Source organism: Egretta garzetta, unplaced genomic scaffold (genome assembly GCF_000687185.1).
Source record: "Egretta garzetta isolate BGI_Z169 unplaced genomic scaffold, ASM68718v1 scaffold251, whole genome shotgun sequence".
NCBI lineage: Eukaryota > Metazoa > Chordata > Aves > Pelecaniformes > Ardeidae > Egretta > Egretta garzetta.
The window spans coordinates 4,507,465-4,533,073 of NW_009258952.1; positions in this window are offsets into that span (position 1 = coordinate 4,507,465).

Consider the following 25,609-nt stretch of genomic DNA (forward strand, 5'->3'; position numbering starts at 1 on the left):
GATTTTGTTCAGAGTTTGCTTTGGTCCTGCTTCCTACCCAAGTGTTTTATTCACTATTCCTCAGTACAACTGCTTACTGCATAAAGTGTTGACAGAAACAAGCTGAAACGCCATCCAGTCTCCACTCTACAACCCCATAGACCCCATAGCAGCTCAGGCATTTTATCTTTAAATTCCTTGTTCTCTCCATCCTCTCTCTACCTCTGCATTGCTCCTGGGAGCAGAATGATGTCTTATCTGAGCAGTCTGGAAGCAGTGAGTTTTCCAGATGCCTCTTACATCAGAAGTAGGTTCTCCGGGATAGACTTGGCTGAAAAGTTATCTTCTTTGCTTTTATCCTCATCAGTGGCAGACCTTCAAAAGACATGGCATTTTAGAAAGGGAGAGTTATTGTGCAATGATCATCTCAGTACCTAGGACTAGTTCAGTGACTGATCCTGAAGGCCTTGAATTTAAGTTGCAGAGGAACATTCATACCCTGACGGAAAAAGATTCAATGAGGCAAGGATAAGTTCTCCTCAAAACAATGCTGTTTTCTTGGTGGCTTGAGGTTTTGCTGTGTTTTTAAGACAAGATGAATCTCAAACATAGAATCAGCCACAGACCAAAGCAAGTGATTTCAGACATGCTTTCTCTAATTTATTTACCAGAATGATGGACTCTTGGTGCCAAATGACTTAAGACTTAGGGGTTAGATCTACCTACAGAAGGCAATGGCAGTAGTTATAGTTCCCTAATACCAGACAGAGTCACTCTTCATCACCCATTTTCACTGTCCTCTTTTCTCTAAAATGTGAAAGTCAGCCCTTAAGGTAGATACAGGACAGCAATTAGAAACAAACCATACAGTTGTTTTCCAGATATGGCTCCCTGCCCAGTGAGCTTCTCAGGGTGTGGATTTCCATTCATGCCCAAATAAATAAGAGTGTCTCCAGGTCCCCAGAAAGGACAAACCATCCCATACTATTTCAGCTAGAATAAAAGTTTCTCAAATGAAAATGGTGAATTCCCTAGTTTTTCCTCCTACAGGAGTGCATATGCATGTGCCTTTGTGCATGTGCGTAACTCCCTTTAATGCTTTTGATAGTTTAATACTTTAGATCTTTGCTCTAATGAGCTGTATGCTAACATCTTCCATGCTTATCAAAATGTGTCGTGATAAGCTGCTGTTACCCATTTCTGCTCCCCATATCTGTCACCAGTCCCTGCTATTTCAGCAAGTATTTGCTACAAGACATCTGCATCAAACATAGTTGGAGCCTGTAGGTCAAGCTATGTAGGAGGTATAATGAGCCAAAACAAATGAAGAAAATGTTCCAAGTGTCAGCAATAGAGCCACTCGTTTAAACTTCAGATTTCGAGTTTAGTATGAGTGGTGGACAATGACATTTCAGGTTCCTCTTTTTTGACCAAAACTGTCAGGAAAAATAACAAGGCTTAATAATAGTAAACCTACTTCCATTTTCTTGTGTCATAGTGACAGCAGTATGACCAGAAATTTCTGTAACACTAAGACACAACCCCTGACCAAATCAAGGTTGCATAACACAAACTATAAACTGGACTGCTTATAAATGTTTCAAGGGTATGAGATAATAAAGCAGGTAAGGCTTCTTGCTCTGGCTCTAGATTCATGAGCTTTGATGCAAATGGTTAAGTAATCATTCAGGCTGGTGCATCAAGGTTGCTTGGCTATGAATATTCCTCGTGTCACTCACCTGTCTACCCATGGCTGGAGAAGCCAGAGTGCTTTGATTATGCTATATCTGTGCATCACCTTGGTTCAGGCAGTATTTTGTAATTTCAGAGGTATTATCTGGACAAGCATTATGTGTTTGCACAGGAATAAATATCCGCCCCTATAGAGTGAATTTTAGTTATAGAGAAGGTTATACTGTCAGTATGGGCTCCATTTTTTCTCCTTCTAAATAAAAGGTATTTACTATTGTGTTGCAAACTTCACCTCAGACAAATGGGATTTATTTTTAATGTTAGACAGTGTGTTATTCTCATTGCAACATACCTGTACCACAGCCCGGGCTAATTAATATCAGTGCACCAGGTCTAAGACCTGGTCTGGAATACATGTTCATGAAAAGTACTGCTGAGTACATGGGATGATGCTTCACCCTTCATGCTGGGGGTCATATTCCATAATGGTACAGAGATCTATGATTAAGTTTTCTCCCAAACTGTACCTGCCTTAATCAATACTAATTCGCCTTTGCTAAAAATCTCACAAAAAATTTTATTACTTTTTCCAGGATATTTTTCTGGGGACATGTAAAAAAAAAAGTAATTTTTAAGACTTCTTCCTGCTTCTGTGGAAATGTTTTCTTGCCTTCAGTACTTTACAAACCTTATTCAAAAGCATTTTACCTCCTAGACTTAAGCTTTCATCTGCTAAATTTTTAATTGCAACAATTTTGTACTCATAAATGTTTTACTACTTCCTCTTGACCACTGAGTGCAAGGTGATCCCTTCTGAATATGCTGCTTTAGATATGTTATCTCTTACAGAATACACTTCCTGAAATAATTTTTAAAAAAAAAAAAAAAAGAACAAAAAAAGGACATTTCTTTATTGTTACAAGGTGCTGATGGGATCCCTAAGAGTTTATTCAGTTACAACAGGTCATGTCTTGTGCCCATTACCCACATCTGCAGCAGAAAATAACCTCCCCAGGTATCAATCAGAACCTCATAAGAGCAAAATGTATTTAGTTAAAGAGGAAATTGATTTTAAACACGGAGATGTTAAGATAAATATTCAGTTTCCCTAGCTAATGTAACATTTCCTCCCACCCTAATGTTAAGGTTTGATGGAATAAAATTTCGTCCTAAAAGATGCAAAGTGAAGTCATGAAAGCACCTATCATTATGCATCCTAATTTGAAACACAGGCCTACGTCTCTTGTCACTGTATTTCCAAACACATGAGGTAACTACAAATTTTTCTAATCCTCCCAGTGTCTGAGCTGATTCTTTTCCTATTCATCCAAGGCAGAAAGGACAAGGCTGAAGAAATCCAGCCAGCAATGTAAGCGTAAAGCCCATTTCTGGTTAAACTCTAATGTAGCCTTTCAAAAGGCATCCAGTCCCAAATTTAAGACTAAAAGCTGTTATAAAGTTTTAAATGCAGCAAATCTTTAGTGTTTCTTTCACTTCTAAGCAGCACTTGGTATATCTGATACTTCTGACATCTCATCAGGGGTATTGGTAAAGTGTTGTCTGAATTTGTGCACCTTGGTGGGGCTGTGGTTTATCTTCTCTGGTTTGTGCTATGTATGTGCTCTGCCAAGCAGAAAAGGAGGTGGTATATCCTGGCTGGTGGCTCACTGCCTCATCTCTTTGATACATGCATGACAGATTTTGTATATTATCTTACGTTGAAACTGTAGCTACTTAATAGCAAAGTTTTAGCATGCCAGTTTCCATATCTTGGTGTTCAAGCACCGAATAATCTTACTCCCACATGTAAATTAAGAAATTTCACTGTTAACCCTGGAAACTGGTGGCTGGTGCCACTCCTGAACCACCAAGTTGCTCAAAGTTCATCAAAAGAGAACTTCCTCCTGTGAAAGCCATAGGAAATATCTCAGGGACAGGAAAGATCAGTAACAGATTGATGAGCTCTGCCTGGCAGTGGGATTATTCCTTTCTCCCACGCAGCTCTGAAAGACACAGAAGTGGGGACTGTGGTCAGTAAAAAACAAAGCCAACAGAAACAGCACTGCCTAATACCTGTTGAAAAAACATGAACTCTGTCCCCTTCACAAGACAAATGGTTTAAAGTTCATGAGAGTCTACATACTAAATCATATTCTTGCTCTCTCCTTGATTCCAGACCTTAGAGAACAGCTGACCTTGAATTTCTTGCCATTACTTCAGAAAAGTGGAGAAAAAATACAAGTATAACAGGAATGGTAGGAGGACTTTCCCACTGATTTATCAGATGGAGTTCTCCTCTGTGCCAAGGAAACTGCTATTTCTCTCACTTTTTCATCTCTTTACTTGATCACAGCCCCGACAATCTTGCTTCCTAACAGAAAATCTTGCTTTAACAGAAAATACTGTAAAATGGAAGACAAACTAATATAACTATTTGTATTTTTTCTTTTTACTGACATCTTAGTTAAGTCTTCCTTCATGGTGTGAAACAGAAAGTATTTTTACAAAATTCTAAATAGTTACTAATTTTAATACAGAAATATATATACCACGCCGTATCTTAAGTTACCCATTTTGGTGTCCCATGTTGTCCTAGCACCCCACACATGAAATTTGAGGAGAGTCAAGAACAGAAAAGGAAAGAGGAAAAAGGAAAAAGGAAAAAAGGAAAGAGGAAAAAAAGGAAAGAGGAAAAAAGGAAAGAAGAAAAAAGGAAAGAGGAAAAAGGAAAAAGGAAAAAAGGAAAGAGGAAAAAGGAAAGAGGAAAAAAGGAAAGAGGAAAAAGGAAAAAGGAAAAATCACAGTACAAGATGTACCTGTTCTGGGCTGAATCAGTTCAGCAGTGAATGAGACTACTGTTGAGAGAGCTTTTGCAGAGGTTAAACTACAGTGAGACTGAAGCCAAGGCAAATGCATGAAGAAAATGAAAGAGGAGCCTGTGCAGGAGAAACAGGCTCTGCTAAGTGAGGCAGCAGGTGACCCAGGCTGGGGGTAGAACTGAGACTGGCCAGACAAATAGATTGCAGCAAGGAAAAAGTGTATGGGTGGCTTGGATTGCTTGAGGATTGTGCAGTGTGGAAAATACCATGACCATTTCAGACTCTTCTGAAACTGAGCCTGAAACAGACCCCAAAATCTCAGTGTGCCACTTCTTCTCTGGTCAACTACATATGCAGCCCAGTGCTTCCCTGCAAGCATTGATTACTCACCACCCAGTCAGCAGGTGTGAAGGGAACAGACCTGCCCACTGAGGGAAAAATGTCTGGGAGATATTAGCTTCCCAACTCTAACAGCTGTCAGCTGAGATTGTGTAAACTGTGCTTCTGCAAAGGCTTGTGAATAGATCAACGATGAGTGGATTTTCATAGGTAAATTTAAAAACACATTCTTGAGACAAGGGCCTTCATTCTTCCAAATCTCGCATCACTCCTCCAGAGCAAAGCATGCTAGAACTTTGCTAAGAGAAGATGACCAAAATGATTTTAAAAACTGAAAACATTTTTTCCTTAACATAATTCTTGGAAATTGCTGGCCATTTTTGGCAGATTTTTTCCAAAAAAGATTCCAGTTGAAACAGAACCCCAGCACGGAAAATTTCAGCCCAAATGGTCAAACTTTGGCAAAGTCATTATGAAACAGCCTCCGGCTATTTATGAGAAAATGTCAGACAACCGTAATAATAGGCACTGTTATCAGCTGGGCTATAATACACATAGCTGTGTGCACACATGCTGCTATAGCTAACTGTTGAAGACATTTCTGTTTATGAAAGGATTTACCCTTCCTACATAGATCTTAAGAGAATGCATGATGGTCTACAGCGCTATGAAAGTTTTTATTGGCAAGTGTATGTTATGACTGCATTACCTACATGTGGCAAAGCCATGACTGATTTAAAAACATCATGCCAAGACACTCTAAGCCAGAAAATACCACTCTGTGTTTTGTCTCTATCACATTCTTTAGAAATGGTTCAGACAGTTCAATTTGTATTGTTTTTTATAGATACTCTATTTCGTGTCTTTCCTTCTCATAACTTTTTTTTAAATGAATGGGAGGTACATTCGATCCTTAGACATATGAATATCAAACAAAATGTAGATTTTTATTTGTATCAAAATATGCCAATCTGACTTCTGTGACACACTAGAGCCCAGAATAAACACTGTGTGTGAACTCTTGATGGGATGCTGAAGTCTGTAGCTATGGTGATCCTTCAGCCTCCTATCTATTTAAAAACAAAGACTCGCTTCTGTCTGATGCACTGGCAAAGGAAAGTGAAAGGTTGTATGTTGGAAGCAAGGAAACAAGAAAATTCTGTAGCTATGTATTATGTGGCCATAAGGGCAAAATATCCTTGGATATCCTCATCTAGGTGGTAGGAGGAAATGAATGGCTATGAATACACTGGTGAGGGAGCTGTGCAGGACACAGAAACAGCACAGTCTTACTGCTCTTTATTCTTATTACATATAAGAAGTTGCAGTGCAATTAGGCTCCATCATATCAATCTGTCACGACTTTTTAGTCTTTTGTTTGAGAAAAAAAATTAATCTCTGGGCATAAGCCTTCAACTCATATCTCACCCAAACTGATTAAGCAATACTGGAGAAGTCCACTGGAACCGAACATCAGTGATCACACAGGCATACTGGTCTCTTGCACAGGCAGATTAATGGATGCACCCAGAAGCAGAGACCTTTTTGGTTTAAATGTACCTTCATTAATTAACTAGAGTTTTTAAAAATTGAAGAGAAACAGATTATTGTTCCAATGCTGTCAGCTAGCTCCAGTGATATTTTTTTTTCCATTTTAGGTACTGTATTTAGATTTGAAATGCAATTAGCCTGCCAAATGTTTATCTAAACAATCTAATTAGAGTAAAACCTTTAAGATAATCAGAATGTCCTGTCCATGACTCTGTAATTACTTTCCTTCTCCCCTCTTGCCATATTCTAATCTCCAAGGTAATTCACACTCCGATGTCCTGCTTGGCTTTTGTATTTTTTCTCTACACACCCATTGCAGGCTTTTAAACACAGCTGTATACTAAACCACTTGGTCTTCATTGTCTAGTTCAACTTAACTGAAGTTGTTCTTGGAAAAAATAATTTTCTTCCAAGATATTCTCTGTGTCCTCTAATGCTTTAATTTATTTTTTATCTATTTTATTTATTATTGTGATTTGCTTTCTTGAGCATTGCCTTGAGCGCCTTGGAGGGGTTGGAAGTTGGTGGCTATGTAAATAAACTTACTATTGTTCCAGATGTTTGTTTCATTTGAGGGCCAAATCCTGCTCACAATTAGACTAGGGAAATCCTGCTGTCTTCAGTGTGATTGCCACAGAAAAAGGAAAGCAGGCACTGGCTCTGAGTCTCTTTTTTAGTCTTTTTTTGTTTATCTCACAGCTTGTTATGTAAGGCAGCCCTTTAATTTGCAGACAGTCTCCTAAATTTGCTTTTAGTGGAAGGAATTATCTCTCCTCTCGAGACCCTATTCTACCTCTGCACAGATGTCTTGTTAATCCTTCCCATTATAGACATTTAGCAACACTCAAGTTCCTACGTCAGGCACCCAAACTCTACATACTGTACCAACAGAGGAAAAAGACTGCTCCAAATACAATGAGCAGGTAGAAAAGATATACAAGGAATGTTAGAAGGGATGAAATAACATTAAAAGGCTTACTGTAGCCAATTTTGGAAAGTTCTTTACAAGTTAAATCTTTACCAATTATTCACTTCTTTCACTCAGTATCTGCGTTAAATAATGTCTATTAATTTGCTTGTTCTGTGGTTTCTGTTTTCATTTAAATTATTTTAAAAGCAGTTCTTTAAAGTACTTTTTCCCCTAAATAAGAGCCTTAAATTTTGAGTTCCCAGCTCAGGTGTTGGACCAATGCCATCCATGCAGATCTTCTCACAGGGGGGTGGCAAGTCCTGAGAACACTCACTAAGCAGACAAATGTACAACACACTACAAAGTTTTTAAAACTGCAGAGCCCACAGAATGAGCTATACCCATTTTGAAGTCTTCAGTGCAGCAACCTTGACTTTATACCACTATAATAACCAGAAAGCTGTTATTTCTATCTAAATAATAGTACCAGATATTCTCATCCAAAAATACATGCTTTAAAGTGGAAAGTGCCTGTCATACAAGACTTCTGGCAAATACTCAGAAAAGATGGGAAACAAAATTCCTGATTTCTTGCATACTGTATAAAATGATTTTGTATTAAATGAAAAACAACAGCAATGATTGCCATCATTCATATTATAGTGTATGAAAAAGTAGTTTGCTGTCATCAACAGTTACATAAAAATTATAAAAATAATTCTAGTACGAGCTTGAAAATAAGTTTATCGGATTATTTTGATCCTTTTCTGGAGGATTCCGCTGTATCTACAAACAACTTTTGCTCTGTTTTTGCCCAACTGTTGTATTAAGTGAGAAAGGAACAGTCTTCCCAACAGACTTTTGGTAAAAACAGACTTGGTTTGCCACAGACTTTGTGGATGCTGAATGTTTTCCAGGGTTCAAAAAGTGATTATAAAAAATTATGAAGAAAATCCCCACAGCAGTGGTTAAAAACAATGACACTGTATCTATCTCAATCAGTCCCTATGACCAAGATTTTTGGAAGTTGGGAGGTTATACCAAGTGAGTATGTTTTTATAAGATGGTCTTATGGTCTTCCATCAGCAACAGTCAGAGGTGAGACATGGGGCCAGGCAGAACTTTGGTTTCATTCAGTATGTCATACTGACAAGCACTGCACCTCAAAAAAAAAGTCAGATTAAAAACTAGGTAAATGTATTTTAAAATCCAAACTTGCAATAAGCAAAACTTTTCTATCAAGTACTTAGCTGGAGTACCTTACACGCCTTCCCAATCTCCCCTTGTCCCAAACTTCAACTTCACTTTAACTCATAGTTTAATAAAGTAATAGAAAAAAATTCTTATGTCTCAAAGAGATTGTCCTTCTTTTGAATGACTGATGTGTTTTACCTACTTAGTTCATGAACCAAACTTCTGAAGCACTTAAAATGAAGTGTTTAAAACTCAGGCAATTGTATTTAAGACAACAACTACAGTTGTCAGGGAACCAGCAACAGTGCATATTAACATGTCACTCAGTAAAATGTTCTTTGCAAATGAAATGGATAAATAAATAAAAGGAAAATCCTACAAACAAGCTGCCTAGCAGAAAGCATTGGCATCTGGAATAAGTCGCTGGTTTGGGGTCACTTATAAAGATTTGTGAAACAAAAGACACAAATTGTGCCCTGAGTAGCTGAGGAGAGCAGGGACTGCCATGGTCATCATACGTGATTGAAACAACAGTATATCTTCATCTGTATATCACTTATCTAAGATCACTGACACTCCTGTAGTACCAGCATCAATTATCAGTACTAAAAAATAAATTTTCAGGTAACATGAAGGTAGGGGCCAGGTAACCTCCTAGGCGTGAGGGACAACAGCCACAGAGGGAGCAAATTCAAAGGAAATCAAGGGTAGGAAGGAGGCTCTGTGGTACACCTTCTTCATTGTCCCTCACACAGAAAACCTGTACTGCTCTTGAAGAGCTGGAAGGAGGGAAGATAATCAGCAGCTTATACTTATGAAAATACTGTTGTTGTAGCTACATCCACCTGAACTTCAATTTCCTGTTCTCTTTAACAGAAAAATAAGACAAACAGCAGAGACATGGCAAAAGCAGGTTCACAGAAAAAACAATTAGGAGAAACCTATGGCAAGAATCTGTGCTTACTCAGTATGTCTTTTCCAGTCAGTTTACTTATGATCATTAGCACCTTCAAAAACATTTTCTGGAAAACCAAGAGAGAGAAAAAATTAAGCAGGCCTTAGAAAGCAACTTAGCAGTTCCAGCATGACCTGCCTCTTGCGAATCTATTATCCCTTAAAGAGCCCATCATTCTAGAAAAGCGCACATGTTTCCCATTTGAGGTTAATTACATAAAATTAAAGCCGTTCCATGACCATCAGAACTAATGTTTGGGTTCCAGTGGCTTTGTGTCTTGTGGCTGGCTGAATGCTTTACTGAACTATAACAAGGTTGTCTAGTAGAGAGCAATTCTGACTAATGGGTGGGTTTGTCTGCTGTCTGATAAATTTCAAATTCCCTTTCACACTTACCCCATTAAAAGATTGGTCATTAAAAGATGTCTCTTCATCTCTTCCTGGCTCATCTCATTACTAGTCTACACATAACTATTGCTATGAATGATTCTGCCTTTTTAATTCAGCACATGTAAATGGCAGGATCGCTAACAATTGCTAATTACCCCACACATAAAAATTAATGGTTGCAAGCCACGTTCTTTTCAGGTCTAGTCATTTACTGAAAATTAGTTTATCTACCTGACTCATTACAATGGAAATGGCATCCACACCCAAGCAAGAAACCTGAAGTGTTGTGACTAGCAAACATTGCAAATACTAAAAGTCCTCTCATTTTTGCGTGTATATTGCACATTATAGGTTGAAAAGCAAAATAACACCAAATGACTTTGCATGGGAAAGAGACCTGGAATAATACCAGTTTAAAAATATGCCAAAATTTTGCTTTGCTAAATTGGCCTAATGCTTTTCAGGTTCTGCTATCTTTCACCGACGTCCTTGCCAAGAAGATTATGAAGTGGTGAGTTGTTTAAGAACACTGTATCTTGATTTTCTTTAGTAGGTTTACCTTTCAAAATGTGGTAAAACTTTCTAATATTAGAACAAGCATGTAACTAGAACACGCAGATAGTTACAAAAAAGAGAATTTGTAATTGTTCCTTGGGTCAATCATCATTAAAAGTTTGGACAGCCTTGGAACAGGTTCTAATGAGAAAGGTGCCAGTCCAGGTTTATTCCTCTCCTCTCTTTGATAAGCATTTGGTCAAAAGTCAGTCCCATACTTTCTACTTGTAAATAATGTAACACAATTTCCCTAGCTTAATGCAAAAATCTGCTCCGATAAACTTGAAAATTGTTGAAGTCAGAAAGGCTGCCGTGAATATAAATGTGCATTTTGAAAATCATGTCTAATTCCCTTTTCCCTGGAGTTTAAAGACCAGCTTGTACTGCCAATTTCTAAAGTTCAAACAAACAGAAATTTTTTTCTGTTAATTCATTCTAACTAAGGAGGAAGGATTAACTAAGGATTTTGTATTATCATATTGTCTGTAATTCATCCTGCAATTTTATTAGTGCTAATGCATTTACTTCTGCTAAAAATTCACACTTTATGTGTGCTTACCAACACTGAAAATTCTATCCTATTTTTAACTGGCAAACTTAATTTGTAACTAAGTTTCATGCATCGACCAGTCAAGGAGTAAAACAATTACACATGACATGTAACGATTGCAAGACAGTGAATGGGAATTTTTGGATTGAAATACCATGTATAATCTGTTTCTAGTAATAAAGAGTTACTTTGCAAAGAGATTTATGCAGAAAATGAGAACTAAATACGGTCACTCAAATATGTTTTGAGTTATACTGTGATTTTTGTGTTTTCCCAATTGAAATTGAGATTATTTTTTTTTGTGCTCAGTTACACATGAAGACTTAATTAAACTATGTCAAATACATTTCTTAGTGCAATTATCTAACATTTGTGTTATTTATCCAGAAAGGAACTTCAAGGAATTTTTTGATAAATATTACTGAGATCTGTTACCCTTTGCAATCAGAAGAAATATTATCTGTGACACCTAATAGAATTTGAAAAGCGTCTGTATTCAAGAGAGCGATGTAGTTAGCCTGCCAAACACATAAAATTGCCATAATTTTTCAGGTCTCCTCTTCTGATAGTAAAAAGAATTATTCACCACCATCATGAGGTCAATAATGAAATCTAAATATTTTTAAATAACAAATATTGGGTGATCCTAGTATCCACTGATGAGAAGCCTGCAAGTAGTATGAGGACTGAATACAAGCAGCTGACTTGGAATGGATTTTCTCTGAAATAATTCCACAGTATAATTGACTATAATTCTGTTAACTTTATTGCAGTTAATATAATCAACTATGTTAAATATAGTTATGTATAATAATTATTTAAGAACATTTCATATTTCAGCGTCTACCTCCATGGATGGATGTTCCAGCAACATGAAATCTCATTTACTAACCAGTTTTTCTGGTTAAATATCAGTTTTTTTAATGTTTAACAATTTCATGGCACAAATTTATTAAGGAGCATCTGCTAAAAGGGGTGAAAACATACTTGAATCCCAGGCTGGAGAACTGGGTCTGTAATGTGCAGCGCTCAATAAAACAGTTACTGTGGGGCTGCCATCCAAGATGAGGAGTTGCAGAGTGAGCACAGTTCAGTACAAAACTGCAGATATAACCCCAGTCTAGGCAGCAGCGTACAACTCTGAGAACCATCAGATTCAGAGATTCATAGAATCATTTAGGTTGGAAAAGACCTTTAAGATCATCAAGTCCAACCATCAACCTAACATTGCCATTCCACCACTAAACCATGTCCCTAAGCACCACGTCTACACATCTTAAATGCCTCCAGGGATGGGGACTCAACCACTTCCCTGGGAAGCCCGTTGCGATGCCTAACAACCCTTTCATTGAAAAAAATTTTTCCTAATGTCCAACCTAAACCTGCCCCGGTGCAACTTCAGGCCATTTCCCCCTCGTCCTATCACTTGTTACTTGGGAGAAGAGACCGACCCCCACCTCACTACAGCCTCCTGTCATGCAGTTGTAGAGGGCGATCAGGTCTCCCCTCAGCCTCCTCTTCTCCAGACTAAACAACCACAGTTCCCTCAGCCGTTCCTCGTATGACTTGTGCTCCAGACCCCTCACCAGCTTGGTTGCTCTCCTCTGGACATGCTCCAGCAATGCAACATCCTTCTTGTAGTGAGGGGCCCAAAACTGAACACAGTATTCGAGGTGCGGCCTCACCAGCACCGAGTACAGGGGCACGATGACTTCCCTTGTCCTGCTGGTCACACTATTCCTGATACAGGCCAGGATGCCATTGGCCTTCTTGGCCACCTGGGCACACTGCTGGCTCATATTCAGCCGGCTGTCAACCAGTACCCCCAGGTCTTCTTCCGCCACACAGCTTTCCAGCCACTCTTCCCCAAGCCTGTAGTGCTGCATGGGGTTGTTGTGACTCAAGTGCAGGACCCGGCACTTGGTCTTGTTAAACCTCTTACAGTTGACCTCGGCCCATCGATCCAGCCTGTCCAGGTCTCTCTGCAGAGTCCTCTTCCCCTCAAGCAGATCAACACTAACACACAGTTTGGTGTCGTCTGCAAAATTACTGAGGGTGCATTCAATCCTCTCTTCCAGGTCATTGATAAAGATATTAAACAAGACTGGCCCTAGAACTGAGCCCTGGGGGACACTGCTTGTGACCAGCCGCCCGCTGGATTTAGCTCCATTCACCACAACTCTCTGGGCTCGGCCATCCAGCCATTTTTTTACCCAGCAAAGGGTACACCCGTCTAGGCCATGAACTGCAAGCTTCTCTAGGAGAATGCTATGGGAGACTGTGTCAAAGGCTTTGCTGAAGTCCAGGTAGACAACATCCACAGCCTTTCCCTCATCCACCAGGTGGGTCACTTGGTCACAGAAGGAAATCAGGTTGGTCAGGCAGGACCTGCCTTTCATGAACCATTGCTGACTGGGCCTGATCCCCTGATCGTCTGGCACTGGAAGGCTACACTAGAAAAGAAAGCCTGTTATAAAACACAACCAATATGCTGTAAAGAAGTCTTGGTACATACTAAACCTCTCCAAGAAGGCAGGAAATGTAAGAAAACAAGGTTTGAGAATGGCGGGCAGGAATAGAAGGCCTGAATGAGTTAATAAAGGCTGTTGTATAGGAGGGACCTCTTTGTGTAGGAGGGACCTCTTGAATGGAAACATTCAGGGCCAGATTGGATGGGGCTCTGAGCTACCTGATCTAGTTACAGGTGTCCCTGCTCACTGCAGGGGGGTTGGACCAGATGACCTCTAAAGGTCCCTTCCAACCCAAAACATTTTACGGTTCTGTGATTCATATGAGATCAAAGGTAAGCTTTTCAGAGGTGTGTATTTCTCTAGCACGTGCTGGTAATGAATAGGATATGCCATTCAGCTTTTGAATACGTGTCTTCCAAACTTCTGGAACTTAATTCAGCCAGAGTCTTCTGAAATCTTCGTAATTATATGACAAGCATTTTATAGTGGAAGTTTGGTATTTAAAAATACCGGTCTCTTCCAAAACATATGCCTCTAACTGTTTGATTGGCCCATAAGAAAGAAATGGAATACCCACTAGTAAACACATGTATGTTTTATTTAATCTAACAACATACAGAGAAGCTGATATTTCCTAAACTACCTTCAGAATTTAAGTTTTCACTACAAATTACCCTATCTAGGCCCTATCTAACAAGTGAGAAAGGGATTATTAGTTTGGCTTGTCTGATTTTAAACTGATGTGGTTAAAATATTACTTGAATAGAAATTTGGCTTTTTTTCTTATTTCTGACATCATAAGCCTCTAATTCAGCAAACTCCATAAGCACGTACTTACTTTGAAGTATATCAGTAGTCCCACACTACTCATGGGCTTAAAATTAAAGATGTGTTTAAATTCTATTTTGGTTGAGACTCTAAATTAAACTTAATTCCAGTTAAGTGATTGAAGTTACACTGAGCTAATAAGAACAGAGATGGGCTCTTGTTTAAGCTTCCTGAGCCCTGTTGAACTGGGACTCTGATGTGTCATGGTATTCGATTCAAAGCTGGCATAGAAATTCTAACTTAATTTTGCTCCTAGCTTCTAGTTCAAAGGCATCATTATTTTGTCTCTTTTTTAAATACTTCAAAAACATGCAGACTTCTTTTAATCAAATTAAAATATGGCAGTGCCATGTAAAAGGCTCTTTCTGCAAATTACTCCTGTCATCAAACACTAACATTACAACACTAGTATTCCACTCAATGTTATAGAGAGAAATGTGAGTCCTGAAGGGCCAGATTCTATTTGTAATCACATTTAATATGGGGCCTGAAGTAAAGGTAGTGTTCTAGGATCCTATGAAACAGCTGGGTAAAAAAACATTTGAGTTTTATTTTGTCACGGTTTGATATTTTGTACAACTGGAAATTTGGTTCCTGCTGCTGAATTCAGACTGTTCAGGCTCTTCTAACATTGATATTCAAAGTAACTTATAACTGAAGTTTATCTCTAAAGAAATATAATATTGAAAGCTTTAACTGTATTTAGACAACTAGGTTTTGATACATGTGAACAACTGTGGCAGCCTAACTACATATCTGCACACACAAATCCCTGGTATCAAGATGAAAAAATAGTAAACAGTACATGTAAATGAATGAAGCGTGGTGCAGAGACCACCCACCCAAATTTCTCAAAACATGGCCTCAGAAGATAAATGAAGGAAAAGCCTTTCAATCTGTCTTTTCCAAGTTAAGGGTTCTGTTTCCCCAGCTGAAGACACAGGAGCCAAAAAAAGCAATTCACAGTGTCTTGTTTTAGCTGTTTGTCAGGGAATTCCATGTTTGCCTCACAACAGTTGATAATATTCACCATATTCAAGTATTCTGTTTCAACTCTGGAAAAAAGCAGTAATGAAAAAATCACTTGGTCTGAAGGATTAATCCAAGATGTTGACGGGATTAAACAATACCTCAGAGGTCCTGCAAAACTTCGGTGGTTTTCCTCAAGTATTTGTCAGTCTACTCAACTCCAACCATTCAATGATCAGAACTTAAATATTTTCATCTCAGACGAGAATAAAAGGTGAAATTCCAAATTTCTAGCAAGCAAACTTATCAAAAAGTTTGATTCAGAAATCTCTCTATGATCTTCTTGGTATTTGAGGGATCTAACAGTTTCATGCTTAAGTTTTTTACTTGACCTGACATATTTCATCAGTTCAACACTGAACAAATGTCTGTTTTATGCTAAATCTCATAAAAACCAATCCAGGATCAAGATTCCATCATGTTAGGCATTGAACCAATAAGCAAAGTTAATAACATCTTCCCAACAGGACTTACAGTCAGTATTAAAGAGCTAAGTAAAATATACACATAAAAGGAAATGGGGGGGAGAGAGAGTTAGCGGAATGAAATAATAAAAATTTAACAAAAGTTAACAAGTCTTAACTTGTCACTTTAGAAGCTCTCTCTTACATTGCAACCTTAACTGTGGAAATCTTGTAGTTAATGAGCTTTCACTAGCAGAAAGTAATTTTTTTTTTAGAGCAAAAGCAAACATCAACAAACCCCCAACATTTTTACACTGCAGCATCAGCTTATTTTACAGTCCATCAGATGTTCGGGCTTGAACGCCACAAAAAGCTAATTTTGCCCCTCAAACACAGTGCAAACCTCTCATACACTTACTCTTTGAGAAAAAAAATCTATATAAGTAACTTAAAATAACATTCAAATCACAATTATTTCAAGAATACTGTAGGAACAAAAAAAAAAAAATCCATAAAATGTCATGAAAATGAGCTAATGCATGACCATTGATCTCTTTGGCCTGCCAATAATTAAGTTTTTCTCCCCTCCACATCTCTCCCCACCTTTAAGCTGCTCATTCCATTCATACAAGCAGCATCTGGTCCATCAGCATGATTTAATATCTTCTGCTCCTCCATGCCTTTCCTCTGGCTGCTGAAGGTACTACTGCATTGTTCCTTAAACACCAGTAGTGCAAGATGTATGATCAGCTACAACCAATGCAGGCGCTATAATATCAACAGGCTTCTGATTTTTGTAATGTATTTCTGTATAGTATTTTCTTTTTAATATTATTTTTCACTATAGAAAAAAACCAAAGAGAATCAAGTAGACTTTTTTCCTTCTGCTTGGCAGAAGCTTTTATTAAAAAAAAAAAAAAGTAGAAGCACATGACTGAATAAGAGCATATTCCTAATCACATCAACTCCAACTGCAACCACTCTGCAAGTAGTTTGGCCAGTCCTGGACACTGTATTCATAAGGGACACTATACTCATATGCATTTTCTTGGGGCATCAATGAATCATTTGAAACTGCAAGCAGCATCTGCCAGGCTCATTGGGCTGGCTTTCCAAGGCTTCTTTACACATAAAATTATCCAAGGTGTGCTTCCAAATTTTTAAAGCCACCATATCAAATGTTCAGTCTCAAAAATGTAAGTTTAGTTGTTGGCTTTTTTCCAAATGAATCATGTGAACATTAAAAGAACAAGTATCACCAGATGTTCTCTTTCTTCCTCTCTTCTTCCCTCCTCTCTCTCTTTGGTTCCCCTTCCTTCTACCTTTTCTTTTTCTAACTATGCTGTTAAAAAGAACAAAGGAATTAATTCATACCTTTCCCAGATAAAGAAGAGAAAATTTATATAAAGAACAAGTAAAACTGGCTGTTAAAGGAATGAGTAATCAGTCCAGGTTAATTCTAGAATCTGACTAAGAGATAAAACCTAAACAGTAAAAGTCAAAAAAAAGCAATTATTAAAATGCATGCCAATGTTAGCTATCGAAGGTATCAAATAATACTTTAACGGAGCACATGATTTTCTACCACAGTTCCTTGCATTTTAATAACAGACTGCTGGACTTACTGCAGAAACCAGGAGAAAAAGCTCCGTATGTTGCAGAAACAGTGCAACTATGTCAACAGATTACAACAGCGCTTTCCTACCCAAAATAAAAGGAAAAAAAATATGTGCACATAGACACATATGTCACAATTGGATACCCTTGGTCATACGGTGTACAGGTATCTTTTCTCCTGTTTGATCAGCTTGGGTTGGAAGCTAGTCATAGCACGGACTGTCTCACAGTCACATCCAACACCATGTTTGACACAGTGGAGCCCCAATCTTATTTATTCAGATGAGGTCTAGTAAAACTATCCAAGACGAGAGAAAACTGGGATGCTGTACACAGCAGTCCCAACATGGCAGTTCAGCGTTGTCTGTCTGTGATGGGAGGTCTATGCCAAGGGAAAAGGAGCACATACTGCATCAATCTGACAGATTCTGTCAGAATAATATATAATCGCATGAGCCTACGGAACGAAAACTTTCTGAACAACCTCACTGCACCAAATAACCAAATGAAGGAAAGGCAGTTGCAAAGGCAGGATTAATAGAAAAAAAAAAAAAAAAAGGGTGAGAAATTACAGTGACAAAGCTTTAAATGCTGCCCTGGATCTGGAGACTTCTCTGATTAATGCCAAGAAGTCTGAATATGTTCCCATCCAGAGTTTGCTCAGAGCTGCAAATCTTTTAAGTACAAGTCCCTGAGGAATAAGACTTGTAAGATAACTGTAGAATAGCAGTGAGAAAAAGAACAATATATTCTCAAGTACTGGGAATGGAATTGCCATTAACATTTGCCATCATTTTAGAATGTCAAGCTTATACTTTGTTCCCTAATCTTACTAAGAATTTCATGAACAAGCTTGAGACTTGAGTGAAGAATGGGTTTTTCTTGATCTGTTGACTGTTGTGTAAGACTAAGATAAACAACGAACTATTCAGTTTGTCTTATTGCTTTTTTAACTTCTACATGTCTGCCATCTCTGGTGCCTGTATACTTTGCACTACAAAACAATACATTCAAGGAAGGTTACTGAAAAAAAAACAACAAAAAATAGAGCTGAGTTGATGTTTAGTTTCAGTAATGGAATTTCAAGGCTTGCAGTGAAGCCACAGGTTACCATACACTGAAGGACTCGAGACATAGAGGAAATGTTTACAGCTGAAATCAGTGAAGTGTGTTCTCCCGTATCATGTGGGGTGAAGGGCCTCACTGTGAAACCCCCAGCTCAGGCTAGGCCGAAGAAGCCAATCTTGACCACATGAACTCCACCTCCATCAGAAAGCCAATGGTCCTGTTCTCAAACACCTGGGATTTGGAGGGAGAGGAGGGTGCTTTCCTATTCAGTTCTTGCTTCCCCGTTCTTCTCCACCCCCCCCACCCCCCATCTCATACACATTGCATCTTTTGTAACAGTGATGTAAAACCGAGAAAAGGCAGCTGAAAGCAAGCACCCCAATCAATGCTGGCATAACCCTTCCACATCTCTAGCTGGCTGATCAGAACATAGGCTGTGCTTGAGGTCCTCCACTCATGAATGTCTGAGTCAGCACCTCAGGCAAAAGTTGCATTTTCTGGCTTGTTTCTCTTTCCTGACCCCTTCTTTGAACATTTGTCTTCTTTTGTCCTCCAGGAAACAGGTTCAGAGTGTGTAGCAAGAGAAAATCTAGGAACGCCAAACCAGCTCAACTATCTTCTCTTTTTATCCCAGAAGAACTATTACTATTTTTAATATGATCTAAAAGACAGCCAAAGGGAATTTCCGTGTAAAAACTCCCTGCAGCTATAAGGGAGAGGGGTAATGTTTAACTGCAAGTTTTATTCAATATTTCAATCAGTTTAACCGTTTTCCCTTTTTCTGGGTCTGTAACCGATAGATTTGGAATGCCGGTTATTACAATGAGAGTTCGCCAGCAATAACTTGAAAGGAAACTCCAGGCCATGCTTCACTGTTTATGTTGTAGCTGTGAACATGGGTTATATTAACATCTTATCTTTTGTTGGGCCCCAGACACCCTACGTTAAACACAGCACCTCATATTGCTAAGTAAAAGTAGAACTAGTTTATGCTTTCTATAGTTTAATGTCACCATATAAGAACACATTCCCATCTGCTTACAGCTTTGCTAAGTTTTAACCATTTGCATATTTGAAGCATTCCCTGCTGTGTATCCCTCAGAGACTCTTGCTGGGGAAAGTGTCAGCTAAGGCACTTCAGTCATTTCCAAGAACGAGACTTCCAAGAATTTTGATTAAAAAGCACTGAGAAGAGGAGTGAGGCAAGATGTGATACCGGGACTGACCGGGCAAGAGCCCATGGGGCACAGATCCCATGCAAAGAAGAGTAAGCAATTACATAATTTATCATAATGCACACTCATAAGCAGATTGAATTAAGGTGGCACAGGGAACTTGTAGTTCTTGGACTTCATAATTTGTAAGTGCTTGACTTGCACTGTTAATATTGTTATTTTAATGTGGTGTTTTGGTATACATTATTTTCTAAGACATTGCTGTTACAGAAAGGAAAAACCCACTTCTGTTTATTGTGAAAATGAACCGCTTAGGAGATTGGTAACCTTTACGTAGAGTTCATTTTCTTCTGAAAATTCCATGACCCCATACTGGTTTGCTGTATTGAGGATGCATGCCTGGTTAACAAGTCACTGAGGAGTGTAGTGGCACTTGCGAGGAACTTGGAAGTCAGTATTTCTGATCCATTCTTTCCAGAATGCGGGATCACTCATGGATACATCTTTAAATAAAAAAAGAAGATGAGGCTCTAGTTATTGCATGTCTAGCAAAAACCTTGTGAAAATGATTTGTAAATGATGCCCTTACTTAAGTAAACTTTTGTCAAATCTAGGCAATTTGGCATATCTTTTGTTTATAATTTAGAACCTCAAAAAGCTTCCTCTGTTTTTGTAATTACATGGTGAAACAAAATGAGATTTTCATTTTCCAGAGTGTTGCCTCTCATTTGTTTCATAATCTGCTACACTATAGAGAACAAAAATTGCACAATATTTTTGTGTCTAAAACCAAATGAGAACCTAGTCCCCATAAGACTTTGAGCTTCTTCAATTTCCAGTCATAGCAGGGGGCTTAGCACCTCAAAAGAATCAAGCATAAGAAGGTGGTCATGGTATTTTCAGGAAAAAATTGAATGCAATGTCTTTATTCCCATTCTCCTAAATGGTTCATTTACACTATGAATAGAATGCTTTGTTTCTTTCTGTACCAATATGTTTTGTTATTAAAGACAGAGAGATGCAGGCTATTCTTTAATAAAGAAAATCAAATTGCTAAGGAAATGGTATTCAAAATATAAATTGCCAGTGTAAGGCAGAGGGGAAAAACTAGGGCAGCATTTAATGACAGGAAAATAATGCAAATGCATTTTCCATTCAACCACATGTCAAATCCACTGACTTCTATGGGTGATAATTTTCACAGCTCTGAGATCTTTTTTTTTAAAAAATCATTCTGAGTGGGTCTGTTTAATACTCTTGCCCATAGGAGTTTATTATTAAATAACTGTCTGGTAATAGGATAGCTTAACTGTTAGGTTTTTGGCAAAGAACAGAATTAAAACCAGCAAGTCCACCACTGATAAGTATCTTACTATTTTGACCAGTTGATTCTCACCGTATCAAATATTTTGAGGGGGCTGAAGAACAATGAATTTATTTCTGTATATACACCTTGGACTAGGCATCTGAAATAAATAATATTTGCAAAAATACAGTCCCTGCGTAGCTATGCTAAGCTGCTTTGTCTGTCAGGAAAGAAATTATGGAGAAAGACTGATGTAGGTATTTTCCCTTTTCCTTAACTTTGTGGGTGTGTTTATTGCCAGAATGCAGAAGCCCCTGTCCTGTTGAGCCAACAGCAGCAGCTGCAAGTATTCCTTGAGATGTGCCTCGGTGAGGTGAACAGGAGCCTGATGTACCGGGCATGTTACAGCACAGACCCTATCTGTCTTGACTGTGTAAGTATGTATTACTCTTTGTGTGACAGTTATCAAAGAAATGAGTCTACCAAACAGGCCACATGGATGGCTCTACCTCACAAGCCAAGAAAAAAAAAAGCATAAGACTCTCAAGAGGGCTGAGTTCAGGACCTTCTCTAGACTTCCCATGAAAGCTATGAGTTAAAGCAGTAATGGCCAAATGAACATAGAGTGATGAAAGACCAGTGACCCCAGTGCAATAAACAGCTGCCAGTAACATAAGAAATTGTGAAATGAGTAAAAAGAAAACCAGAAAGGAGTAAAGCATCTGTGGTTTCCCATGGTCATAGTTCAGAGTGCTACCGAGCAAAGGAAGTGCTTGTTTTTTTCTTACCTTCTTAAGGACCTTGAGCCTCACAATTACACCATCTCTTTCCACAAAAGCTACTTGAATTGATTCAGTTTGCTGCTAAAGTGGCTGAAGTAGAAATATGATAAGCTTCATTCTTTTCTCAAAGCACCTTGGTATTCGAACGACTAAGATTCTTTCTAGACAGCTAGGAACACTGTACTTCCAGCTGCTCATGGAAGTCATATTACTGCCACAGTTAATACAACATATTATTTCACAGTATGCATGCATAGGAAATCTAAATGCCACCAGGCCTGTAACTCCCTTGTTACATTGTTTGCTTTTTGTTATTCTGTGATTGCAGTGGCACAACTCTTACCTTAAAACTACTTTGACAAAAGAGTTTAGGAAATGAGGGTGGTATTGCACACAGACCTCTTACAGCCTTGAGTGTGCAAACCATCTCGAAGGCAGATGTTCTTATTTTCCTTCATCCTTTGCAGGCTAAAAAATAAATTATATAGCTCATTCTCAAGCATCTACAGTCATTTGAAATGCCCAGTCTATACCACCTGGCCCTTCAGCTTCAGCTGGAAAAGGTTATGTCTCTTCTGTTGGTCCCGTATCATATCGGCCAGTGTCATTTGGATGTCTGAGATACCACAGGGAATCTCAAATGTTATGTGGGTAACTGAATAAATCCTTAATTGACTCTTAAAAACATGAACATTGACATGTTTGTTATTAATGAGATTCTTTTTTTTTCTGTCAGCCACTTTTTTTCCTTCATTTTGGCCTCACTCCTGTACTTCACTCTCCCATTAGTCCTGTCTCTTCTTCAAATGGCTTTTTCCTTATCTCTAGGTCCCCTCCTCCAGCACCTGGGTACCAGATGAAATTAATATGAACTACTGACCCAAATCATGCAATCAGTATGTGTGGCTCTCTTTAGGTACTGCTGAAATGTTGAACTAGGCTGTGAAGGCCTGTAGGAGAGTTAATGCTCATGCGTCCGCACAGACGAGCAGTGCATGTAAAGACATGAACTCAAAGCCTGTGCCCACTCTGTCTGGTGGAGTATGGGCTCAAGGGCAGGCTAAAGTATAGCTTGTACTGGGTACACTGAACACAGCTTACAGATACTGACCCAAGGCCAGCCAGACCCCTGTTGTCCTAATTACCAGTCCTTTCTGCATTTGATAATGCTCTGGAAAGGGGCAACAACTCAAATTTCTTGCCTAACAGCACTAGAATAATATTTTGTTCAGAAGATGGCTTTTGGTTTTGTGATTTTTTTCTTTCAAAAGTAAAAAATCTCTTCATTCTTTAATTCTAAAGAATGTAAAGCATTCTCACTAAAACTATAAAGAATTTCATAATGATATGTATATTTTAAGGAATGAGTGACTCAATTCCAGAAATACAGTGCATCGACTTGGCTAGTTACCTACCATTATTCATACTGTTAACATCAGTAAGTCATCCAACAGACTGACAGAAAGTAGGAGTCTTAAATATGCAGGAAAGTAAATGGGTATATCTTCAGCTGATGAAGGAAAGGAAGTATTTTCAAAAGATGTTTTCAGTGCAACATCTTAGAGCTTTCTAAATTAACATGTATCTAGATTTGATTACTGAAGACTGTACTTAAGAGATGGTTTCAAGGCACTTGGCTACAAAGCTGTTCCAGATGTTGTCAGTTACACAGACAGTGTATTTATTAAGCCTTTTTTGTATTTTCCATTTCAGTGTGTGCTAAACTGCTGTTTTGTTTTCTCCTCTTATTTTGATGTCAGAAGGTCCCAATGGCAACAAATAGAGACAATGGAAATAAAAACGAATTATAAAAACAACCACACATTCAAAAGGGTCTTTAAATTTATTACAGCAATTTCATCCATTCAGTCAACAAGTCATAAAACCGACTGGATCAGATCTTTAAAAGATATGCATAGGTATAACGCCCTTGCAGCTATACCAATTTATAACAGCTGATAGTCAATCCTCTCTTTGTGTTTGCAAAGGATGCTCACTTACATAAATGTCCACCCTCACAGTCCAGGACATACGTAGATCTCTCAATGAACTTGTTGGGCTCCACATGCAGAAAGAATGCAGGCTGTGAATGAGCAGTTGTGGAGGCAGCGTAAATTAGGGTAGCCCCTCTGAAGTCACAAAAATTATGCACTAAGATTGCATCCAATGTATCTCATTTAAATATGTCACACATCCTCTGCAGGTGCAAGTGGTTGTACCTACACAATCCCGACTGAATACTCAATGGCTGTATTTTGAAACGTGCCCCAATAAAGGCTGAACTAATAAAGATACATTTATTCTAATCACAGCTAGATGCAGAGAGAGGGAAACGTGATATATCCCCCCTGTAAAAACAGAAAGCCCAACATTTCCGTGACTCAGGGAACTGTCAGTCTTTTTTAGCAGCTGACAACATCTAGTCAATACTTTTTTTAAAAAAAGATTATAAGCCATAATCTTTTCTTAAAAAAGACTAAAACTTGCAATTTAAATATTTCATAAATGTCCATGGCACAGACTGATAAAAGACAGGAAGCACTACGTTAATACTGCACCCTCAAACACAGGGAACGTGTGGGACTGTGACCTTTCCTGTGACACACAGACCTTCCTGTGACTAAACTAAGTCTGCTGCTCCTCATGTGCAAATTTTAGGCAATAGATACACCCCATTGCATCATTTGTGCATTTTGCATCATTTCTTCTCTGGCGAATTAGGGTTCAAACAGTAAAATCCAGTTATGGACTTTTCATATATGGAAGAGTTGACCTTCCAGGGTTTATTCTTTCTGAAAAGATGGAGTGAAGTAACTGTAAAATTTACTCTGGTTTTAGTTTCAGAATTATTATTCAGTTTGAACTCTTTGCACCCAAAGTTTTGACTCAAACCAATACTTAATTTTCATATATTCTGCCCAGCTTTAATCACGTACTTTACCAATGGAAACAAATTACATGGGTGTTTTAAGCATTTGACTCCCATTGAAAATCTCTTGCTCTGCACCTCTAAATAACCATTTTCTACTTAATTCTTAAGATAGAAAAGTAGTTCAATAGTCCATAAAAAGTTGGGTGTTGTAATGCTAGTTTTGAACTTGTTCATTGTTCTAGAAAAATCGAGCATTTCCAGAATCCTAAAATTAGTATAGTCAATTAAATGCCCACTGATTGTAACATAATTTTACCTCTTCTGTCCAAGAGGTTTGTAGAGTAGTCTATTTACAGTTGACACATGAAGCAATAAGCCTCATATTCATTTTTCCCATATTCCCAAAGGAAATACAGTTTTAGGGTTTTGTCATGAATAGCAGAAGCTCACAAGTGGATTGAGAGAAAAGACCAGCAAAGAGAAGATACTGAACACAAATATGGTCTTGCCTAAAAGGGTTAATGAGACATAGCAGCTGGGGAGAGTGAGAAATAAATCCAAATGTAGAGAAAACTAAGAGAATGTGATCACACAATAGCCACAAGTAAATGTACCGTGTAAAGAAGCCTAGAGCGAAATAACATAGAGTTGGAATAAACTGCAGGAGTAAAATATACTTTCAGAGCAAAAGCAATTATTTTTTGGAGGTCATTTTGAGGTTCCTCTATGTGGTTTCACTCTTCTCCTTTTTATTCCACACTACTCTGGGGCACGAACCTTCTAAGTGTTATGTCAGCTCAGCTCTGGGAGTTAGCAGTGTCCAATAATTGATTTCAAAATGTTCTCCACCTGACAGAGTAACATCTGTAGTAGGCAAACATGTTTAGCGCTTTCGACTCTGCTCTGTTGAACCATCAAACTGTGTTCTTGCATATCTGTATCCCTTTGCAGAATCTGAATTTGTGATGATTGTTCGATTCTCCTGCCAGAACTCCCAGCAGCTCTTAGTTTCCTGCAACAAAGAATCCATGCAGCACTGCCAATAAAAAGCCTTCACTAATGTGTACCTAAATATTTTTCAAAGCCCACATAAATTCTATGAAGAACAGAACTCATTGCATTCC